Raw genomic sequence first — 24,286 nt, 5'->3', positions numbered from 1 at the left:
AACTCATGTTATTCTTTAGCAAGTGTATACCTGCCTGGTCTTTTCGACATGTACTTGTTAATAGAGAAATTTTAAATGTTTCCGTATTCACGTTTAAAAGCTAATAACAGTGTTAAAAATAGCCCGGATTGCTTGCACTGCACGACTGCCATTTTTATGCGCTGCTGTCGCCATCTGGTGTTGAACATCGAAGATTTAAACGCATGCGCTGGCCTGTTTTTTTACCGGATACTTTTTATTATTAGTTCTAAAATCCAGTACACACGCAGTTGGTCCCACCCATAGCCTTCAAGGCTAGTGATGGGCCCACACTCTAAACAAGTACTATAATACTGGCAGACTTTTTGTTGAATGGGCTCAATCACAACACACTTCAGTGACACGCAAGAAAATTGGCAAGCTTCAGTATATAACTTTGTGGTATATTCGACCGAAGCAGAGTCCAAAGTCCAAAGAACGACCAAAGCACCGACAGGGCATCAAAAATAAAAACAAGCTGTTTCTTTTTTTGTAAACTTATTTACACGCTTCTTCATTCCAGTAGTTCCATAGTAAAGAGGAAAAGATGTTTTAACGATGCTAAAATATCATTCCTTTGCATTACTTCGTTTGGAACTTCATTACACACGTAGTTTCCTTTATATTGTATAGGTCTATGGCTGTATGTATAATGAGAAGGCGGGAAGGTAAATAGGCTGTTTGTAGCTGCTCCTGTTTGTTTCATTGATAATCTGAAAATAGTAAGCAGCAGCTCGTTATTGGACCTTATTAATCCATTTACTACTTCAGCTATCTTCAATTTATGTGAAATTGATACGGATAACATCCGTAGCTGTTCAGAAAGGACATACATGGGTGAGAATTTCTTGAATAATTTATCATACGAATAGCACGTTATTGAAGGCGACAAACATGGTCTCAATATGTTTTGTATGTCTTGCCCCTCGTTTGCAGGCAATAGCACAAATCGCTGAGCGCAAATGAGAAATACAGAACGCGTGAAATCGAAAGACCAAAGCACTCTACAGCTTTTAGTAATACATGACAGCCATGACTTCATTCGGAGCAGACAGTAATAATTTGTTCCTTCCAGTGCATATCAGACTCAAACACAGCACCAAGATATAACTTGCATTGCGTCACGCTGAGCGCATTCTTGTTGTTAATAATTGATGCAACGTGGTGATAATTTATATTATTCGCGAGTGAAACACGGCGTACTTTATTTTCTGGTTATAAAGAGTCAGCTGATTACTTATGTACCATTGTGATACTTGGCTAAGTTCTTCATTAAATGTACATTTCAGTTCCTCTAAATTATCGCCTGTGGAAAGTAATGCTATGTCATCGGCATGCATAATAGGTTCAGAATCCTTCAGACCTGACGGAAGATCGTTATTATACAGAAAACAGAGGCCCAACAAGGAACCTTGCAGAAGCCAGAAAATAGTGTTTTGTAGTAGAGAGGTTAGATTGTTTACAGCAACATATTGTTTCCTATTTGAAAAATAACATTTAATTGGATTATAAATATTTCCTTTCAGACCCTAATTTTCCAATTTCTGTTGCACAGTATTGTCTGATCTACCGCATCGAAAGCTTTGGATACATCTAAGTAAACTACTAAGGCTAGTTTGTTATTATGCAGTGCAGTATTTATGAGTTGTGTAAGAACAACAACTGCGAAAGACGTTGATCATTGGCGCCAGAAGCCATGCTGATTAGGACAGATGATGTTATATTTCTTTTAAAAATTTTGTATACGCTTACAAAGTGTCTTTACAAAAACTGTATTGATTGCATTTAGCAGCGATATAGGCCTGTACTTTTCTATGTCGGATCGCTCACCGCTATTAAAGATGGATATGACCTTCTTGACCTGCAGTTGATCAGGATACACTCCATTTTCCAACGTATGGTTTAAGATATGCAGTAGATAGATTCCCAGCATATCAAAGTTGTTTTTTATCAGCCTAACAGGTAATGCATCAGTCAGGTTCTGCCGCCTTAGAGACTGAAGGGTTGTTTACTGTTGTAACTAATTCTTCAATTTCTATGTGAGGCAATGCAAAAGTGTTGTTGTCACGCTCTGCCATTTTCACTGAAGGAACATCAGCATGTACTTGTGCAGCTACCTTAGGCTCTACGGAGGCAAAATAGGTACCAAATGATTCAACTGTACCTTCGTCAACAGTTTCAGGGAAAGTAGAGATGTTCGATCCTAAGCCGATTGCGTAATTTACCGTGTCCCAATGTTTTTTTGTATTTACATGCGCCTGCTTCACGAGAGATTAATAACATGTTTTTTTCCTTTTCCTCATAGAGAACATAGATAGCTTTAGATAGCGTTTAAATTGAGTTAGGTAAGATTCGTTTGATGTGAACTGTTACCATTTGTGGTACCATTTATGTTTTTACAATGTTAATATTTCAGTGTTCATCCAAGGACACTTTGGGTAGATGTATTTTTATGGGTCGTCACAGACCGCCGTTTAACGGCATTTTTAAGTGTATCTAGAAATTTCATGTACTCGGTATCAACGTGTTTATCATATGCCGTAATGAAATCTGTTCGTTCTAATATTTCACGCAGCCGGACCTAGTCTATCTTACTCAGTGTTTTACTATGTGCCGAATGTGTTGTTTCTCAATAGGAACAATAATGGATTAATGGTCTGCAATCAACTCGCCGCAAGGACCAGCCTGCGCAGCTTAAGTAATATGGCACAGGATGGGATCTAGTTAGTAGTTGAGGTATCGGGGCGCGAGTTGCTTCTGTTTAAAAAGCTTTCTCCGAACGTATTAATGCTCTTTCGAACAGCTTACGCCTATACGCCACGCTGTTACGGATCCGTGCGCCGACAATGGCCCGCGCAGGCGCAGGTTAGACTTTTCTGACAGTAACGCTATTATTGCGCGATGATGCACAGGAGCGGTAACTGCGCTCGGACTGCCACTGCGGCAACACCAGATACGCTTGCTCATCGATATCGCGCCAATCAACAACGTAAATCTTTCTTTTGATTGGAATGGTAGGCCCTGCCCAAACGGGCAAGGCCTCTCAAAAATTTGCCTATAGTCTCATTGGAGTGTCCCTCCCCACGGTAATCTTTAGTAAAAGGCGAAAGATTAATACGTGGATTTGAGGAGAGACCTGAGCGATGAAATTACCTATGCTGTGCGAGACTGGTCTGCTAAATGGTGTCACTTACTTGGTCAAGCGAACCTTCAAGCTATTCTCAAATTTGCATGCTGAAACCTCAACTCATGTTATTCTTTAGCAAGTGTATACCTGCCTGGGCTTTTCGACATGTACTTGTTAATAGAGAAATTTTAAATGTTTCCGTATTCACGTTTAAAAGCTAATAACAGTGTTAAAAATAGCCCGGATTGCTTGCACTGCACGACTGCCATTTTTATGCGCTGCTGTCGCCATCTGGTGTTGAACATCGAAGATTTAAACGCATGCGCTGGCCTGTTTTTTTACCGGATACTTTTTATTATTAGTTCTAAAATCCAGTACACACGCAGTTGGTCCCACCCATAGCCTTCAAGGCTAGTGATGGGCCCACACTCTAAACAAGTACTATAATACTGGCAGACTTTTTGTTGAATGGGCTCAATCACAACACACTTCAGTGACACGCAAGAAAATTGGCAAGCTTCAGTATATAACTTTGTGGTATATTCGACCGAAGCAGAGTCCAAAGTCCAAAGAACGACCAAAGCACCGACAGGGCATCAAAAATAAAAACAAGCTGTTTCTTTTTTTGTAAACTTATTTACACGCTTCTTCATTCCAGTAGTGCCACAGTAAAGACGAAAAGATGTTTTAACGATGCTAAAATATCATTCCTTTGCATTACTTCGTTTGGAACTTCATTACACACATTGGCTCCTTTATATTGTACAGGTCTATGGCTGTATGTATAATGAGAAGGCGGGAAGGTAAATAGGCTGTTTGTAGCTGCTCCTGTTTGTTTCATTGATAATCTGAAAATAGTAAGCAGCAGCTCGTTATTGGACCTTATTAATCCATTTACTACTTCAGCTATCTTCAATTTATGTGAAATTGATACGGATAACATCCGTAGCTGTTCAGAAAGGACATACATGGGTGAGAATTTCTTGAATAATTTATCATACGAATAGCACGTTATTGAAGGCGACAAACATGGTCTCAATATGTTTTGTATGTCTTGCCCCTCGTTTGTAGGCAATAGCACAAATCGCTGAGCGCAAATGAGAAATACAGAACGCGTGAAATCGAAAGACCAAAGCACTCTACAGCTTTTAGTAATACATGACAGCCATGACTTCATTTGGAGCAGACAGTAATAATTTGTTCCTTCCAGTGCATATCAGACTCAAACACAGCACCAAGATATAACTTGCATTGCGTCACGCTGAGCGCATTCTTGTTGTTAATAATTGATGCAACGTGGTGATAATTTATATTATTCGCGAGTGAAACACGGCGTACTTTATTTTCTGGTTATAAAGAGTCAGCTGATTACTTATGTACCATTGTGATACTTGGCTAAGTTCTTCATTAAATGTACATTTCAGTTCCTCTAAATTATCGCCTGTGGAAAGTAATGCTATGTCATCGGCATGCATAATAGGTTCAGAATCCTTCAGACCTGACGGAAGATCGTTATTATAAAGAAAACAGAGGCCCAGCAAGGAACCTTGCAGAAGCCAGAAAATAGTGTTTTGTAGTAGAGAGGTTAGATTGTTTACAGCAACATATTGTTTCCTATTTGAAAAATAACATTTAATTGGATTATAAATATTTCCTTTCAGACACTAATTTTCCAATTTCTGTTGCACAGTATTGTCTGATCTACTGCATCGAAAGCTTTGGATACATCTAAGTAAACTACTAAAGCTAGTTTGTTATTATGCAGTGCAGTATTTATGAGTTGTGTAAGAACAACAACTGCGAAAGACGTTGATCTTTGGCGCCAGAAGCCATGCTGATTAGGACAGATGATGTTATATTTCTTTTAAAAATTTTGTATACGCTTACAAAGTGTCTTTACAAAAACTGTATTGATTGCATTTAGCAGCGATATAGGCCTGTACTTTTCTATGTCGGATCGCTCACCGCTATTAAAGATGGATATGACCTTCTTGACCTGCAGTTGATCAGGATACACTCCATTTTCCAACGTATGGTTTAAGATATGCAGTAGATAGATTCCCAGCATATCAAAGTTGTTTTTTATCAGCCTAACAGGTAATGCATCAATCAGGTTCTGCCGCCTTAGAGACTGAAGGGTTGTTTACTGTTGTAACTAATTCTTCAATTTCTATGTGAGGCAATGCAAAAGTGTTGTTGTCACGCTCTGCCATTTTCACTGAAGGAACATCAGCATGTACTTGTGCAGCTACCTTAGGCTCTACGGAGGCAAAATAGGTACCAAATGATTCAACTGTACCTTCGTCAACAGTTTCAGGGAAAGTAGAGATGTTCGATCCTAAGCCGATTGCGTAATTTACCGTGTCCCAATGTTTTTTTGTATTTACATGCGCCTGCTTCACGAGAGATGAATAACATGTTTTTTTCCTTTTCCTCATAGAGAACATAGATAGCTTTAGATAGCGTTTAAATTGAGTTAGGTAAGATTCGTTTGATGTGAACTGTTACCATTTGTGGTACCATTTATGTTTTTACAATGTTAATATTTCAGTGTTCATCTAAGGACACTTTGGGTAGATGTATTTTTATGGGTCGTCACAGACCGCCGTTTAACGGCATTTTTAAGTGTATCTAGAAATTTCATGTACTCGGTATCAACGTGTTTATCATATGCCGTAATGAAATCTGTTCGTTCTAATATTTCACGCAGCCGGACCTAGTCTATCTTACTCAGTGTTTTACTATGTACCGAATGTAGTGTTTCTCAATAAGAACAATAATGGATTAATGGTCTGCAATCAACTCGCCGCAAGGACCAGCCTGCGCAGCTTAAGTAATATGGCACAGGATGGGATCTAGTTAGTAGTTGAGGTATCGGGGCGCGAGTTGCTTCTGTTTAAAAAGCTTTCTCCGAACGTATTAATGCTCTTTCGAACAGCTTACGCCTATACGCCACGCTGTTACGGATCCGTACGCCGACAACGGCGCGCGCAGGCGCAGGTTAGACTTTTCTGACAGTAACGCTATTATTGCGCGATGATGCACAGGAGCGGTAACTGCGCTCGGACTGCCACTGCGGCAACACCAGATACGCTTGCTCATCGATATCGCGCCAATCAACAACGTAAATCTTTCTTTTGATTGGAATGGTAGGCCCTGCCCAAACGGGCAAGGCCTCTCAAAAATTGGCCTATAGGCTCATTGGAGTGTCCCTCCCCACGGTAATCTTTAGTAAAAGGCGAAAGATTAATACGTGGATTTGAGGAGAGACCTGAGCGATGAAATTACCTATGCTGTGCGAGACTGGTCTGCTAAATGGTGTCACTTACTTGGCCAAGCGAACCTTCAAGCTATTCTCAAATTTGCATGCTGAAACCTCAACTCATGTTATTCTTTAGCAAGTGTATACCTGCCTGGGCTTTTCGACATGTACTTGTTAATAGAGAAATTTTAAATGTTTCCGCATTCACGTTTAAAAGCTAATAACAGTGTTAAAAATAGCCCGGATTGCTTGCACTGCACGACTGCCATTTTTATGCGCTGCTGTCGCCATCTGGTGTTGAACATCGAAGATTTAAACGCATGCGCTGGCCTGTTTTTTTACCGGATACTTTTTATTATTAGTTCTAAAATCCAGTACACACGCAGTTGGTCCCACCCATAGCCTTCAAGGCTAGTGATGGGCCCACACTCTAAACAAGTACTATAATACTGGCAGACTTTTTGTTGAATGGGCTCAATCACAACACACTTCAGTGACACGCAAGAAAATTGGCAAGCTTCAGTATATAACTTTGTGGTATATTCGACCGAAGCAGAGTCCAAAGTCCAAAGAACGACCAAAGCACCGACAGGGCATCAAAAATAAAAACAAGCTGTTTCTTTTTTTGTAATCTTATTTACACGCTTCTTCATTCCAGTAGTTCCATAGTAAAGAGGAAAAGATGTTTTAACGATGCTAAAATATCATTCCTTTGCATTACTTCGTTTGGAACTTCATTACACACGTAGTTTCCTTTATATTGTATAGGTCTATGGCTGTATGTATAATGAGAAGGCGGGAAGGTAAATAGGCTGTTTGTAGCTGCTCCTGTTTGTTTCATTGATAATTGAAAATAGTAAGCAGCAGCTCGTTATTGGACCTTATTAATCCATTTACTACTTCAGCTATCTTCAATTTATGTGAAATTGATACGGATAACATCCGTAGCTGTTCAGAAAGGACATACATGGGTGAGAATTTCTTGAATAATTTATCATACGAATAGCACGTTATTGAAGGCGACAAACATGGTCTCAATATGTTTTGTATGTCTTGCCCCTCGTTTGCAGGCAATAGCACAAATCGCTGAGCGCAAATGAGAAATACAGAACGCGTGAAATCGAAAGACCAAAGCACTCTACAGCTTTTAGTAATACATGACAGCCATGACTTCATTTGGAGCAGACAGTAATAATTTGTTCCTTCCAGTGCATATCAGACTCAAACACAGCACCAAGATATAACTTGCATTGCGTCACGCTGAGCGCATTCTTGTTGTTAATAATTGATGCAACGTGGTGATAATTTATATTATTCGCGAGTGAAACACGGCGTACTTTATTTTCTGGTTATAAAGAGTCAGCTGATTACTTATGTACCATTGTGATACTTGGCTAAGTTCTTCATTAAATGTACATTTCAGTTCCTCTAAATTATCGCCTGTGGAAAGTAATGCTATGTCATCGGCATGCATAATAGGTTCAGAATCCTTCAGACCTGACGGAAGATCGTTATTATAAAGAAAACAGAGGCCCAACAAGGAACCTTGCAGAAGCCAGAAAATAGTGTTTTGTAGTAGAGAGGTTAGATTGTTTACAGCAACATATTGTTTCCTATTTGAAAAATAACATTTAATTGGATTATAAATATTTCCTTTCAGACCCTAATTTTCCAATTTCTGTTGCACAGTATTGTCTGATCTACCGCATCGAAAGCTTTGGATACATCTAAGTAAACTACTAAGGCTAGTTTGTTATTATGCAGTGCAGTATTTATGAGTTGTGTAAGAACAACAACTGCGAAAGACGTTGATCATTGGCGCCAGAAGCCATGCTGATTAGGACAGATGATGTTATATTTCTTTTAAAAATTTTGTATACGCTTACAAAGTGTCTTTACAAAAACTGTATTGATTGCATTTAGCAGCGATATAGGCCTGTACTTTTCTATGTCGGATCGCTCACCGCTATTAAAGATGGATATGACCTTCTTGACCTGCAGTTGATCAGGATACACTCCATTTTCCAACGTATGGTTTAAGATATGCAGTAGATAGATTCCCAGCATATCAAAGTTGTTTTTTATCAGCCTAACAGGTAATGCATCAGTCAGGTTCTGCCGCCTTAGAGACTGAAGGGTTGTTTACTGTTGTAACTAATTCTTCAATTTCTATGTGAGGCAATGCAAAAGTGTTGTTGTCACGCTCTGCCATTTTCACTGAAGGAACATCAGCATGTACTTGTGCAGCTACCTTAGGCTCTACGGAGGCAAAATAGGTACCAAATGATTCAACTGTACCTTCGTCAACAGTTTCAGGGAAAGTAGAGATGTTCGATCCTAAGCCGATTGCGTAATTTACCGTGTCCCAATGTTTTTTTGTATTTACATGCGCCTGCTTCACGAGAGATGAATAACATGTTTTTTTCCTTTTCCTCATAGAGAACATAGATAGCTTTAGATAGCGTTTAAATTGAGTTAGGTAAGATTCGTTTGATGTGAACTGTTACCATTTGTGGTACCATTTATGTTTTTACAATGTTAATATTTCAGTGTTCATCCAAGGACACTTTGGGTAGATGTATTTTTATGGGTCGTCACAGACCGCCGTTTAACGGCATTTTTAAGTGTATCTAGAAATTTCATGTACTCGGTATCAACGTGTTTATCATATGCCGTAATGAAATCTGTTCGTTCTAATATTTCACGCAGCCGGACCTAGTCTATCTTACTCAGTGTTTTACTATGTGCCGAATGTGTTGTTTCTCAATAGGAACAATAATGGATTAATGGTCTGCAATCAACTCGCCGCAAGGACCAGCCTGCGCAGCTTAAGTAATATGGCACAGGATGGGATCTAGTTAGTAGTTGAGGTATCGGGGCGCGAGTTGCTTCTGTTTAAAAAGCTTTCTCCGAACGTATTAATGCTCTTTCGAACAGCTTACGCCTATACGCCACGCTGTTACGGATCCGTGCGCCGACAATGGCCCGCGCAGGCGCAGGTTAGACTTTTCTGACAGTAACGCTATTATTGCGCGATGATGCACAGGAGCGGTAACTGCGCTCGGACTGCCACTGCGGCAACACCAGATACGCTTGCTCATCGATATCGCGCCAATCAACAACGTAAATCTTTCTTTTGATTGGAATGGTAGGCCCTGCCCAAACGGGCAAGGCCTCTCAAAAATTTGCCTATAGTCTCATTGGAGTGTCCCTCCCCACGGTAATCTTTAGTAAAAGGCGAAAGATTAATACGTGGATTTGAGGAGAGACCTGAGCGATGAAATTACCTATGCTGTGCGAGACTGGTCTGCTAAATGGTGTCACTTACTTGGTCAAGCGAACCTTCAAGCTATTCTCAAATTTGCATGCTGAAACCTCAACTCATGTTATTCTTTAGCAAGTGTATACCTGCCTGGGCTTTTCGACATGTACTTGTTAATAGAGAAATTTTAAATGTTTCCGTATTCACGTTTAAAAGCTAATAACAGTGTTAAAAATAGCCCGGATTGCTTGCACTGCACGACTGCCATTTTTATGCGCTGCTGTCGCCATCTGGTGTTGAACATCGAAGATTTAAACGCATGCGCTGGCCTGTTTTTTTACCGGATACTTTTTATTATTAGTTCTAAAATCCAGTACACACGCAGTTGGTCCCACCCATAGCCTTCAAGGCTAGTGATGGGCCCACACTCTAAACAAGTACTATAATACTGGCAGACTTTTTGTTGAATGGGCTCAATCACAACACACTTCAGTGACACGCAAGAAAATTGGCAAGCTTCAGTATATAACTTTGTGGTATATTCGACCGAAGCAGAGTCCAAAGTCCAAAGAACGACCAAAGCACCGACAGGGCATCAAAAATAAAAACAAGCTGTTTCTTTTGTTGTAATCTTATTTACACGCTTCTTCATTCCAGTAGTTCCATAGTAAAGAGGAAAAGATGTTTTAACGATGCTAAAATATCATTCCTTTGCATTACTTCGTTTGGAACTTCATTACACACGTAGTTTCCTTTATATTGTATAGGTCTATGGCTGTATGTATAATGAGAAGGCGGGAAGGTAAATAGGCTGTTTGTAGCTGCTCCTGTTTGTTTCATTGATAATCTGAAAATAGTAAGCAGCAGCTCGTTATTGGACCTTATTAATCCATTTACTACTTCAGCTATCTTCAATTTATGTGAAATTGATACGGATAACATCCGTAGCTGTTCAGAAAGGACATACATGGGTGAGAATTTCTTGAATAATTTATCATACGAATAGCACGTTATTGAAGGCGACAAACATGGTCTCAATATGTTTTGTATGTCTTGCCCCTCGTTTGCAGGCAATAGCACAAATCGCTGAGCGCAAATGAGAAATACAGAACGCGTGAAATCGAAAGACCAAAGCACTCTACAGCTTTTAGTAATACATGACAGCCATGACTTCATTTGGAGCAGACAGTAATAATTTGTTCCTTCCAGTGCATATCAGACTCAAACACAGCACCAAGATATAACTTGCATTGCGTCACGCTGAGCGCATTCTTGTTGTTAATAATTGATGCAACGTGGTGATAATTTATATTATTCGCGAGTGAAACACGGCGTACTTTATTTTCTGGTTATAAAGAGTCAGCTGATTACTTATGTACCATTGTGATACTTGGCTAAGTTCTTCATTAAATGTACATTTCAGTTCCTCTAAATTATCGCCTGTGGAAAGTAATGCTATGTCATCGGCATGCATAATAGGTTCAGAATCCTTCAGACCTGACGGAAGATCGTTATTATAAAGAAAACAGAGGCCCAACAAGGAACCTTGCAGAAGCCAGAAAATAGTGTTTTGTAGTAGAGAGGTTAGATTGTTTACAGCAACATATTGTTTCCTATTTGAAAAATAACATTTAATTGGATTATAAATATTTCATTTCAGACACTAATTTTCCAATTTCTGTTGCACAGTATTGTCTGATCTACCGCATCGAAAGCTTTGGATACATCTAAGTAAACTACTAAGGCTAGTTTGTTATTATGCAGTGCAGTATTTATGAGTTGTGTAAGAACAACAACTGCGAAAGACGTTGATCTTTGGCGCCAGAAGCCATGCTGATTAGGACAGATGATGTTATATTTCTTTTAAAAATTTTGTATACGCTTACAAAGTGTCTTTACAAAAACTGTATTGATTGCATTTAGCAGCGATATAGGCCTGCACTTTTCTATGTCGGATCGCTCACCGCTATTAAAGATGGATATGGCCTTCTTGACCTGCAGTTGATCAGGATACACTCCATTTTCCAACGTATGGTTTAAGATATGCAGTAGATAGATTCCCAGCATATCAAAGTTGTTTTTTATCAGCCTAACAGGTAATGCATCAATCAGGTTCTGCCGCCTTAGAGACTGAAGGGTTGTTTACTGTTGTAACTAATTCTTCAATTTCTATGTGAGGCAATGCAAAAGTGTTGTTGTCACGCTCTGCCATTTTCACTGAAGGAACATCAGCATGTACTTGTGCAGCTACCTTAGGCTCTACGGAGGCAAAATAGGTACCAAATGATTCAACTGTACCTTCGTCAACAGTTTCAGGGAAAGTAGAGATGTTCGATCCTAAGCCGATTGCGTAATTTACCGTGTCCCAATGTTTTTTTGTATTTACATGCGCCTGCTTCACGAGAGATGAATAACATGTTTTTTTTCCTTTTCCTCATAGAGAACATAGATAGCTTTAGATAGCGTTTAAATTGAGTTAGGTAAGATTCGTTTGATGTGAACTGTTACCATTTGTGGTACCATTTATGTTTTTACAATGTTAATATTTCAGTGTTCATCCAAGGACACTTTGGGTAGATGTATTTTTATGGGTCGTCACAGACCGCCGTTTAACGGCATTTTTAAGTGTATCTAGAAATTTCATGTACTCGGTATCAACGTGTTTATCATATGCCGTAATGAAATCTGTTCGTTCTAATATTTCACGCAGCCGGACCTAGTCTATCTTACTCAGTGTTTTACTATGTACCGAATGTAGTGTTTCTCAATAGGAACAATAATGGATTAATGGTCTGCAATCAACTCGCCGCAAGGACCAGCCTGCGCAGCTTAAGTAATATGGCACAGGATGGGATCTAGTTAGTAGTTGAGGTATCGGGGCGCGAGTTGCTTCTGTTTAAAAAGCTTTCTCCGAACGTATTAATGCTCTTTCGAACAGCTTACGCCTATACGCCACGCTGTTACGGATCCGTACGCCGACAACGGCGCGCGCAGGCGCAGGTTAGACTTTTCTGACAGTAACGCTATTATTGCGCGATGATGCACAGGAGCGGTAACTGCGCTCGGACTGCCACTGCGGCAACACCAGATACGCTTGCTCATCGATATCGCGCCAATCAACAACGTAAATCTTTCTTTTGATTGGAATGGTAGGCCCTGCCCAAACGGGCAAGGCCTCTCAAAAATTGGCCTATAGGCTCATTGGAGTGTCCCTCCCCACGGTAATCTTTAGTAAAAGGCGAAAGATTAATACGTGGATTTGAGGAGAGACCTGAGCGATGAAATTACCTATGCTGTGCGAGACTGGTCTGCTAAATGGTGTCACTTACTTGGCCAAGCGAACCTTCAAGCTATTCTCAAATTTGCATGCTGAAACCTCAACTCATGTTATTCTTTAGCAAGTGTATACCTGCCTGGGCTTTTCGACATGTACTTGTTAATAGAGAAATTTTGAATGTTTCCGTATTCACGTTTAAAAGCTAATAACAGTGTTAAAAATAGCCCGGATTGCTTGCACTGCACGACTGCCATTTTTATGCGCTGCTGTCGCCATCTGGTGTTGAACATCGAAGATTTAAACGCATGCGCTGGCCTGTTTTTTTACCGGATACTTTTTATTATTAGTTCTAAAATCCAGTACACACGCAGTTGGTCCCACCCATAGCCTTCAAGGCTAGTGATGGGCCCACACTCTAAACAAGTACTATAATATTGGCAGACTTTTTGTTGAATGGGCTCAATCACAACACACTTCAGTGACACGCAAGAAAATTGGCAAGCTTCAGTATATAACTTTGTGGTATATTCGACCGAAGCAGAGTCCAAAGTCCAAAGAACGACCAAAGCACCGACAGGGCATCAAAAATAAAAACAAGCTGTTTCTTTTTTTGTAAACTTATTTACACGCTTCTTCATTCCAGTAGTTCCATAGTAAAGAGGAAAAGATGTTTTAACGATGCTAAAATATCATTCCTTTGCATTACTTCGTTTGGAACTTCATTACACACGTAGTTTCCTTTATATTGTATAGGTCTATGGCTGTATGTATAATGAGAAGGCGGGAAGGTAAATAGGCTGTTTGTAGCTGCTCCTGTTTGTTTCATTGATAATCTGAAAATAGTAAGCAGCAGCTCGTTATTGGACCTTATTAATCCATTTACTACTTCAGCTATCTTCAATTTATGTGAAATTGATACGGATAACATCCGTAGCTGTTCAGAAAGGACATACATGGGTGAGAATTTCTTGAATAATTTATCATACGAATAGCACGTTATTGAAGGCGACAAACATGGTCTCAATATGTTTTGTATGTCTTGCCCCTCGTTTGCAGGCAATAGCACAAATCGCTGAGCGCAAATGAGAAATACAGAGCGCGTGAAATCGAAAGACCAAAGCACTCTACAGCTTTTAGTAATACATGACAGCCATGACTTCATTTGGAGCAGACAGTAATAATTTGTTCCTTCCAGTGCATATCAGACTCAAACACAGCACCAAGATATAACTTGCATTGCGTCACGCTGAGCGCATTCTTGTTGTTAATAATTGATGCAACGTGGTGATAATTTATATTATTCGCGAGTGAAACACGGCGTACTTTATTTTCTGGTTATAAAGAGTCAGCTGATTACTTATGTACCATTGTGATACTTGGCTAAGTTCTTCATTAAATGTACATTTCAGTTCCTCTAAATTATCGCCTGTGGAAAGTAATGCTATGTCATCGGCATGCATAATAGGTTCAGAATCCTTCAGACCTGACGGAAGATCGTTATTATAAAGAAAACAGAGGCCCAGCAAGGAACCTTGCAGAAGCCAGAAAATAGTGTTTTGTAGTAGAGAGGTTAGATTGTTTACAGCAACATATTGTTTCCTATTTGAAAAATAACATTTAATTGGATTATAAATATTTCCTTTCAGACACTAATTTTCCAATTTCTGTTGCACAGTATTGTCTGATCTACCGCATCGAAAGCTTTGGATACATCTAAGTAAACTACTAAGGCTAGTTTGTTATTATGCAGTGCAGTATTTATGAGTTGTGTAAGAACAACAACTGCGAAACACGTTGATCTTTGGCGCCAGAAGCCATGCTGATTAGGACAGGTGATGTTATATTTCTTTTAAAAATTTTGTATACGCTTACAAAGTGTCTTTACAAAAACTGCATTGATTGCATTTAGCAGCGATATAGGCCTGTACTTTTCTATGTCGGATCGCTCACCGCTATTAAAGATGGATATGACCTTCTTGACCTGCAGTTGATCAGGATACACTCCATTTTCCAACGTATGGTTCAAGATATGCAGTAGATAGATTCCCAGCATATCAAAGTTGTTTTTTATCAGCCTAACAGGTAATGCATCAATCAGGTTCTGCCGCCTTAGAGACTGAAGGGTTGTTTACTGTTGTAACTAATTCTTCAATTTCTATGTGAGGCAATGCAAAAGTGTTGTTGTCACGCTCTGCCATTTTCACTGAAGGAACATCAGCATGTACTTGTGCAGCTACCTTAGGCTCTACGGAGGCAAAATAGCTACCAAATGATTCAACTGTACCTTCGTCAACAGTTTCAGGGAAAGTAGAGATGTTCGATCCTAAGCCGATTGCGTAATTTACCGTGTCCCAATGTTTTTTTGTATTTACATGCGCCTGCTTCACGAGAGATGAATAACATGTTTTTTTCCTTTTCCTCATAGAGAACATAGATAGCTTTAGATAGCGTTTAAATTGAGTTAGGTAAGATTCGTTTGATGTGAACTGTTACCATTTGTGGTACCATTTATGTTTTTACAATGTTAATATTTCAGTGTTCATCCAAGGACACTTTGGGTAGATGTATTTTTATGGGTCGTCACAGACCGCCGTTTAACGGCATTTTTAAGTGTATCTAGAAATTTCATGTACTCGGTATCAACGTGTTTATCATATGCCGTAATGAAATCTGTTCGTTCTAATATTTCACGCAGCCGGACCTAGTCTATCTTACTCAGTGTTTTACTATGTGCCGAATGTGTTGTTTCTCAATAGGAACAATAATGGATTAATGGTCTGCAATCAACTCGCCGCAAGGACCAGCCTGCGCAGCTTAAGTAATATGGCACAGGATGGGATCTAGTTAGTAGTTGAGGTATCGGGGCGCGAGTTGCTTCTGTTTAAAAAGCTTTCTCCGAACGTATTAATGCTCTTTCGAACAGCTTACGCCTATACGCCACGCTGTTACGGATCCGTACGCCGACAACGGCGCGCGCAGGCGCAGGTTAGACTTTTCTGACAGTAACGCTATTATTGCGCGATGATGCACAGGAGCGGTAACTGCGCTCGGACTGCCACTGCGGCAACACCAGATACGCTTGCTCATCGATATCGCGCCAATCAACAACGTAAACCTTTCTTTTGATTGGAATGGTAGGCCCTGCCCAAACGGGCAAGGCCTCTCAAAAATTGGCCTATAGGCTCATTGGAGTGTCCCTCCCCACGGTAATCTTTAGTAAAAGGCGAAAGATTAATACGTGGATTTGAGGAGAGACCTGAGCGATGAAATTACCTATGCTGTGCGAGACTGGTCTGCTAAATGGTGTCACTTACTTGGCCAAGCGAACCTTCAAGCTATTCTCAAATTTGCATGCTGAAACCTCAACTCATGTTATTCTTTAGCAAGTGTATACCTACCTGGGCTTTTCGACATGTACTTGTTAATAGAGAAATTTTAAATGTTTCCGTATTCACGTTTAAAAGCTAATAACAGTGTTAAAAATAGCCCGGATTGCTTGCACTGCACGACTGCCATTTTTATGCGCTGCTGTCGCCATCTGGTGTTGAACATCGAAGATTTAAACGCATGCGCTGGCCTGTTTTTTTACCGGATACTTTTTATTATTAGTTCTAAAATCCAGTACACACGCAGTTGGTCCCACCCATAGCCTTCAAGGCTAGTGATGGGCCCACACTCTAAACAAGTACTATAATACTGGCAGACTTTTTGTTGAATGGGCTCAATCACAACACACTTCAGTGACACGCAAGAAAATTGGCAAGCTTCAGTATATAACTTTGTGGTATATTCGACCGAAGCAGAGTCCAAAGTCCAAAGAACGACCAAAGCACCGACAGGGCATCAAAAATAAAAACAAGCTGTTTCTTTTTTTGTAAACTTATTTACACGCTTCTTCATTCCAGTAGTTCCATAGTAAAGAGGAAAAGATGTTTTAACGATGCTAAAATATCATTCCTTTGCATTACTTCGTTTGGAACTTCATTACACACGTAGTTTCCTTTATATTGTATAGGTCTATGGCTGTATGTATAATGAGAAGGCGGGAAGGTAAATAGGCTGTTTGTAGCTGCTCCTGTTTGTTTCATTGATAATCTGAAAATAGTAAGCAGCAGCTCGTTATTGGACCTTATTAATCCATTTACTACTTCAGCTATCTTCAATTTATGTGAAATTGATACGGATAACATCCGTAGCTGTTCAGAAAGGACATACATGGGTGAGAATTTATTGAATAATTTATCATACGAATAGCACGTTATTGAAGGCGACAAACATGGTCTCAATATGTTTTGTATGTCTTGCCCCTCGTTTGCAGGCAATAGCACAAATCGCTGAGCGCAAATGAGAAATACAGAACGCGTGAAATCGAAAGACCAAAGCACTCTACAGCTTTTAGTAATACATGACAGCCATGACTTCATTTGGAGCAGACAGTAATAATTTGTTCCTTCCAGTGCATATCAGACTCAAACACAGCACCAAGATATAACTTGCATTGCGTCACGCTGAGCGCATTCTTGTTGTTAATAATTGATGCAACGTGGTGATAATTTATATTATTCGCGAGTGAAACACGGCGTACTTTATTTTCTGGTTATAAAGAGTCAGCTGATTACTTATGTACATTTGTGATACTTGGCTAAGTTCTTCATTAAATGTACATTTCAGTTCCTCTAAATTATCGCCTGTGGAAAGTAATGCTATGTCATCGGCATGCATAATAGGTTCAGAATCCTTCAGACCTGACGGAAGATCGTTATTATAAAGAAAACAGAGGCCCAGCAAGGAACCTTGCAGAAGCCAGAAAATAGTGTTTTGTAGTAAAGAGGTTAGATTGTTTACAGCAACATATTGTTTCCTATTTGAAAAATAACATTTAATTGGATTATAAATATTTCCTTTCAGACACTAATTTTCCAATTTCTGTTGCACAGTATTGTCTGATCTACCGCATCGAAAGCTTTGGATACATCTAAGTAAACTACTAAGGCTAGTTTGTTATTATGCAGTGCAGTATTTATGAGTTGTGTAAGAACAACAACTGCGAAAGACGTTGATCTTTGGCGCCAGAAGCCATGCTGATTAGGACAGATGATGTTATATTTCTTTTAAAAATTTTGTATACGCTTACAAAGTGTCTTTACAAAAACTGTATTGATTGCATTTAGCAGCGATATAGGCCTGTACTTTTCTATGTCGGATCGCTCACCGCTATTAAAGATGGATATGACCTTCTTGACCTGCAGTTGATCAGGATACACTCCATTTTCCAACGTATGGTTTAAGATATGCAGTAGATAGATTCCCAGCATATCAAAGTTGTTTTTTATCAGCCTAACAGGTAATGCATCAATCAGGTTCTGCCGCCTTAGAGACTGAAGGGTTGTTTACTGTTGTAACTAATTCTTCAATTTCTATGTGAGGCAATGCAAAAGTGTTGTTGTCACGCTCTGCCATTTTCACTGAAGGAACATCAGCATGTACTTGTGCAGCTACCTTAGGCTCTACGGAGGCAAAATAGGTACCAAATGATTCAACTGTACCTTCGTCAACAGTTTCAGGGAAAGTAGAGATGTTCGATCCTAAGCCGATTGCGTAATTTACCGTGTCCCAATGTTTTTTTTGTATTTACATGCGCCTGCTTCACGAGAGATGAATAACATGTTTTTTTCCTTTTCCTCATAGAGAACATAGATAGCTTTAGATAGCGTTTAAATTGAGTTAGGTAAGATTCGTTTGATGTGAACTGTTACCATTTGTGGTACCATTTATGTTTTTACAATGTTAATATTTCAGTGTTCATCCAAGGACACTTTGGGTAGATGTATTTTTATGGGTCGTCACAGACCGCCGTTTAACGGCATTTTTAAGTGTATCTAGAAATTTCATGTACTCGGTATCAACGTGTTTATCATATGCCGTAATGAAATCTGTTCGTTCTAATATTTCACGCAGCCGGACCTAGTCTATCTTACTCAGTGTTTTACTATGTGCCGAATGTGTTGTTTCTCAATAGGAACAATAATGGATTAATGGTCTGCAATCAACTCGCCGCAAGGACCAGCCTGCGCAGCTTAAGTAATATGGTACAGGATGGGATCTAGTTAGTAGTTGAGGTATCGGGGCGCGAGTTGCTTCTGTTTAAAAAGCTTTCTCCGAACGTATTAATGCTCTTTCGAACAGCTTACGCCTATACGCCACGCTGTTACGGATCCGTACGCCGACAACGGCGCGCGCAGGCGCAGGTTAGACTTTTCTGACAGTAACGCTATTATTGCGCGATGATGCACAGGAGCGGTAACTGCGCTCGGACTGCCACTGCGGCAACACCAGATACGCTTGCTCATCGATATCGCGCCAATCAACAACGCAAATCTTTCTTTTGATTGGAATGGTAGGCCCTGCCCAAACGGGCAAGGCCTCTCAAAAATTGGCCTATAGGCTCATTGGAGTGTCCCTCTCCACGGTAATCTTTAGTAAAAGGCGAAAGATTAATACGTGGATTTGAGGAGAGACCTGAGCGATGAAATTACCTATGCTGTGCGAGACTGGTCTGCTAAATGGTGTCACTTACTTGGCCAAGCGAACCTTCAAGCTATTCTCAAATTTGCATGCTGAAACCTCAACTCATGTTATTCTTTAGCAAGTGTATACCTACCTGGGCTTTTCGACATGTACTTGTTAATAGAGAAATTTTAAATGTTTCCGTATTCACGTTTAAAAGCTAATAACAGTGTTAAAAATAGCCCGGATTGCTTGCACTGCACGACTGCCATTTTTATGCGCTGCTGTCGCCATCTGGTGTTGAACATCGAAGATTTAAACGCATGCGCTGGCCTGTTTTTTTACCGGATACTTTTTATTATTAGTTCTAAAATCCAGTACACACGCAGTTGGTCCCACCCATAGCCTTCAAGGCTAGTGATGGGCCCACACTCTAAACAAGTACTATAATACTGGCAGACTTTTTGTTGAATGGGCTCAATCACAACACACTTCAGTGACACGCAAGAAAATTGGCAAGCTTCAGTATATAACTTTGTGGTATATTCGACCGAAGCAGAGTCCAAAGTCCAAAGAACGACCAAAGCACCGACAGGGCATCAAAAATAAAAACAAGCTGTTTCTTTTTTTGTAAACTTATTTACACGCTTCTTCATTCCAGTAGTTCCATAGTAAAGAGGAAATGATGTTTTAACGATGCTAAAATATCATTCCTTTGCATTACTTCGTTTGGAACTTCATTACACACGTAGTTTCCTTTATATTGTATAGGTCTATGGCTGTATGTATAATGAGAAGGCGGGAAGGTAAATAGGCTGTTTGTAGCTGCTCCTGTTTGTTTCATTGATAATCTGAAAATAGTAAGCAGCAGCTCGTTATTGGACCTTATTAATCCATTTACTACTTCAGCTATCTTCAATTTATGTGAAATTGATACGGATAACATCCGTAGCTGTTCAGAAAGGACATACATGGGTGAGAATTTCTTGAATAATTTATCATACGAATAGCACGTTATTGAAGGCGACAAACATGGTCTCAATATGTTTTGTATGTCTTGCCCCTCGTTTGCAGGCAATAGCACAAATCGCTGAGCGCAAATGAGAAATACAGAACGCGTGAAATCGAAAGACCAAAGCACTCTACAGCTTTTAGTAATACATGACAGCCATGACTTCATTTGGAGCAGACAGTAATAATTTGTTCCTTCCAGTGCATATCAGACTCAAACACAGCACCAAGATATAACTTGCATTGCGTCACGCTGAGCGCATTCTTGTTGTTAATAATTGATGCAACGTGGTGATAATTTATATTATTCGCGAGTGAAACACGGCGTACTTTATTTTCTGGTTATAAAGAGTCAGCTGATTACTTATGTACATTTGTGATACTTGGCTAAGTTCTTCATTAAATGTACATTTCAGTTCCTCTAAATTATCGCCTGTGGAAAGTAATGCTATGTCATCGGCATGCATAATAGGTTCAGAATCCTTCAGACCTGACGGAAGATCGTTATTATAAAGAAAACAGAGGCCCAGCAAGGAACCTTGCAGAAGCCAGAAAATAGTGTTTTGTAGTAGAGAGGTTAGATTGTTTACAGCAACATATTGTTTCCTATTTGAAAAATAACATTTAATTGGATTATAAATATTTCCTTTCAGACACTAATTTTCCAATTTCTGTTGCACAGTATTGTCTGATCTACCGCATCGAAAGCTTTGGATACATCTAAGTAAACTACTAAGGCTAGTTTGTTATTATGCAGTGCAGTGTTTATGAGTTGTGTAAGAACAACAACTGCGAAAGACGTTGATCTTTGGCGCCAGAAGCCATGCTGATTAGGACAGATGATGTTATATTTCTTTTAAAAATTTTGTATACGCTTACAAAGTGTCTTTACAAAAACTGTATTGATTGCATTTAGCAGCGATATAGGCCTGTACTTTTCTATGTCGGATCGCTCACCGCTATTAAAGATGGATATGACCTTCTTGACCTGCAGTTGATCAGGATACACTCCATTTTCCAACGTATGGTTTAAGATATGCAGTAGATAGATTCCCAGCATATCAAAGTTGTTTTTTATCAGCCTAACAGGTAATGCATCAATCAGGTTCTGCCGCCTTAGAGACTGAAGGGTTGTTTACTGTTGTAACTAATTCTTCAATTTCTATGTGAGGCAATGCAAAAGTGTTGTTGTCACGCTCTGCCATTTTCACTGAAGGAACATCAGCATGTACTTGTGCAGCTACCTTAGGCTCTACGGAGGCAAAATAGGTACCAAATGATTCAACTGTACCTTCGTCAACAGTTTCAGGGAAAGTAGAGATGTTCGATCCTAAGCCGATTGCGTAATTTACCGTGTCCCAATGTTTTTTTTGTATTTACATGCGCCTGCTTCACGAGAGATGAATAATATGTTTTTTTCCTTTTCCTCATAGAGAACATAGATAGCTTTAGATAGCGTTTAAATTGAGTTAGGTAAGATTCGTTTGATGTGAACTGTTACCATTTGTGGTACCATTTATGTTTTTACAATGTTAATATTTCAGTGTTCATCCAAGGACACTTTGGGTAGATGTATTTTTATGGGTCGTCACAGACCGCCGTTTAACGGCATTTTAAGTGTATCTAGAAATTTCATGTACTCGGTATCAACGTGTTTATCATATGCCGTAATGAAATCTGTTCGTTCTAATATTTCACGCAGCCGGACCTAGTCTATCTTACTCAGTGTTTTACTATGTGCCGAATGTGTTGTTTCTCAATAGGAACAATAATGGATTAATGGTCTGCAATCAACTCGCCGCAAGGACCAGCCTGCGCAGCTTAAGTAATATGGTACAGGATGGGATCTAGTTAGTAGTTGAGGTATCGGGGCGCGAGTTGCTTCTGTTTAAAAAGCTTTCTCCGAACGTATTAATGCTCTTTCGAACAGCTTACGCCTATACGCCACGCTGTTACGGATCCGTACGCCGACAACGGCGCGCGCAGGCGCAGGTTAGACTTTTCTGACAGTAACGCTATTATTGCGCGATGATGCACAGGAGCGGTAACTGCGCTCGGACTGCCACTGCGGCAACACCAGATACGCTTGCTCATCGATATCGCGCCAATCAACAACGTAAATCTTTCTTTTGATTGGAATGGTAGGCCCTGCCCAAACGGGCAAGGCCTCTCAAAAATTGGCCTATAGGCTCATTGGAGTGTCCCTCTCCACGGTAATCTTTAGTAAAAGGCGAAAGATTAATACGTGGATTTGAGGAGAGACCTGAGCGATGAAATTACCTATGCTGTGCGAGACTGGTCTGCTAAATGGTGTCACTTACTTGGCCAAGCGAACCTTCAAGCTATTCTCAAATTTGCATGCTGAAACCTCAACTCATGTTATTCTTTAGCAAGTGTATACCTACCTGGGCTTTTCGACATGTACTTGTTAATAGAGAAATTTTAAATGTTTCCGTATTCACGTTTAAAAGCTAATAACAGTGTTAAAAATAGCCCGGATTGCTTGCACTGCACGACTGCCATTTTTATGCGCTGCTGTCGCCATCTGGTGTTGAACATCGAAGATTTAAACGCATGCGCTGGCCTGTTTTTTTACCGGATACTTTTTATTATTAGTTCTAAAATCCAGTACACACGCAGTTGGTCCCACCCATAGCCTTCAAGGCTAGTGATGGGCCCACACTCTAAACAAGTACTATAATACTGGCAGACTTTTTGTTGAATGGGCTCAATCACAACACACTTCAGTGACACGCAAGAAAATTGGCAAGCTTCAGTATATAACTTTGTGGTATATTCGACCGAAGCAGAGTCCAAAGTCCAAAGAACGACCAAAGCACCGACAGGGCATCAAAAATAAAAACAAGCTGTTTCTTTTTTTGTAAACTTATTTACACGCTTCTTCATTCCAGTAGTTCCATAGTAAAGAGGAAATGATGTTTTAACGATGCTAAAATATCATTCCTTTGCATTACTTCGTTTGGAACTTCATTACACACGTAGTTTCCTTTATATTGTATAGGTCTATGGCTGTATGTATAATGAGAAGGCGGGAAGGTAAATAGGCTGTTTGTAGCTGCTCCTGTTTGTTTCATTGATAATCTGAAAATAGTAAGCAGCAGCTCGTTATTGGACCTTATTAATCCATTTACTACTTCAGCTATCTTCAATTTATGTGAAATTGATACGGATAACATCCGTAGCTGTTCAGAAAGGACATACATGGGTGAGAATTTCTTGAATAATTTATCATACGAATAGCACGTTATTGAAGGCGACAAACATGGTCTCAATATGTTTTGTATGTCTTGCCCCTCGTTTGCAGGCAATAGCACAAATCGCTGAGCGCAAATGAGAAATACAGAACGCGTGAAATCGAAAGACCAAAGCACTCTACAGCTTTTAGTAATACATGACAGCCATGACTTCATTTGGAGCAGACAGTAATAATTTGTTCCTTCCAGTGCATATCAGACTCAAACACAGCACCAAGATATAACTTGCATTGCGTCACGCTGAGCGCATTCTTGTTGTTAATAATTGATGCAACGTGGTGATAATTTATATTATTCGCGAGTGAAACACGGCGTACTTTATTTTCTGGTTATAAAGAGTCAGCTGATTACTTATGTACATTTGTGATACTTGGCTAAGTTCTTCATTAAATGTACATTTCAGTTCCTCTAAATTATCGCCTGTGGAAAGTAATGCTATGTCATCGGCATGCATAATAGGTTCAGAATCCTTCAGACCTGACGGAAGATCGTTATTATAAAGAAAACAGAGGCCCAGCAAGGAACCTTGCAGAAGCCAGAAAATAGT

General features: G+C 39.8%; 7 non-coding genes across 7 annotated transcripts; all 7 read right to left on the bottom strand.

Annotated features, from left to right (window-relative positions):
• Positions 1 to 3,036: 3,036 nt before the first annotated feature.
• LOC139056544 (U5 spliceosomal RNA) lies at positions 3,037 to 3,162 on the bottom strand. Its single transcript, XR_011512429.1, has one exon. It is a non-coding gene; the product is annotated as a U5 spliceosomal RNA (small nuclear RNA).
• Positions 3,163 to 6,298: 3,136 nt separating this feature from the next.
• On the bottom strand, positions 6,299 to 6,424 carry LOC139056515 (U5 spliceosomal RNA). The gene has a single exon (XR_011512401.1). It is a non-coding gene; the product is annotated as a U5 spliceosomal RNA (small nuclear RNA).
• Positions 6,425 to 9,559: 3,135 nt separating this feature from the next.
• On the bottom strand, positions 9,560 to 9,685 carry LOC139056543 (U5 spliceosomal RNA). Its single transcript, XR_011512428.1, has one exon. It is a non-coding gene; the product is annotated as a U5 spliceosomal RNA (small nuclear RNA).
• A 3,137-nt stretch (positions 9,686 to 12,822) lies between these two features.
• On the bottom strand, positions 12,823 to 12,948 carry LOC139056514 (U5 spliceosomal RNA). The gene has a single exon (XR_011512400.1). It is a non-coding gene; the product is annotated as a U5 spliceosomal RNA (small nuclear RNA).
• A 3,136-nt stretch (positions 12,949 to 16,084) lies between these two features.
• On the bottom strand, positions 16,085 to 16,210 carry LOC139056513 (U5 spliceosomal RNA). The gene has a single exon (XR_011512399.1). It is a non-coding gene; the product is annotated as a U5 spliceosomal RNA (small nuclear RNA).
• A 3,137-nt stretch (positions 16,211 to 19,347) lies between these two features.
• Positions 19,348 to 19,473, bottom strand: LOC139056529 (U5 spliceosomal RNA). Its single transcript, XR_011512415.1, has one exon. It is a non-coding gene; the product is annotated as a U5 spliceosomal RNA (small nuclear RNA).
• A 3,136-nt stretch (positions 19,474 to 22,609) lies between these two features.
• LOC139056528 (U5 spliceosomal RNA) lies at positions 22,610 to 22,735 on the bottom strand. The gene has a single exon (XR_011512414.1). It is a non-coding gene; the product is annotated as a U5 spliceosomal RNA (small nuclear RNA).
• Positions 22,736 to 24,286: the final 1,551 nt, after the last annotated feature.

Source organism: Dermacentor albipictus, chromosome 2, assembly GCF_038994185.2.
Source record: "Dermacentor albipictus isolate Rhodes 1998 colony chromosome 2, USDA_Dalb.pri_finalv2, whole genome shotgun sequence".
Taxonomy (NCBI): domain Eukaryota; kingdom Metazoa; phylum Arthropoda; class Arachnida; order Ixodida; family Ixodidae; genus Dermacentor; species Dermacentor albipictus.
This window is presented reverse-complemented; position numbering and strand designations above follow the sequence as displayed.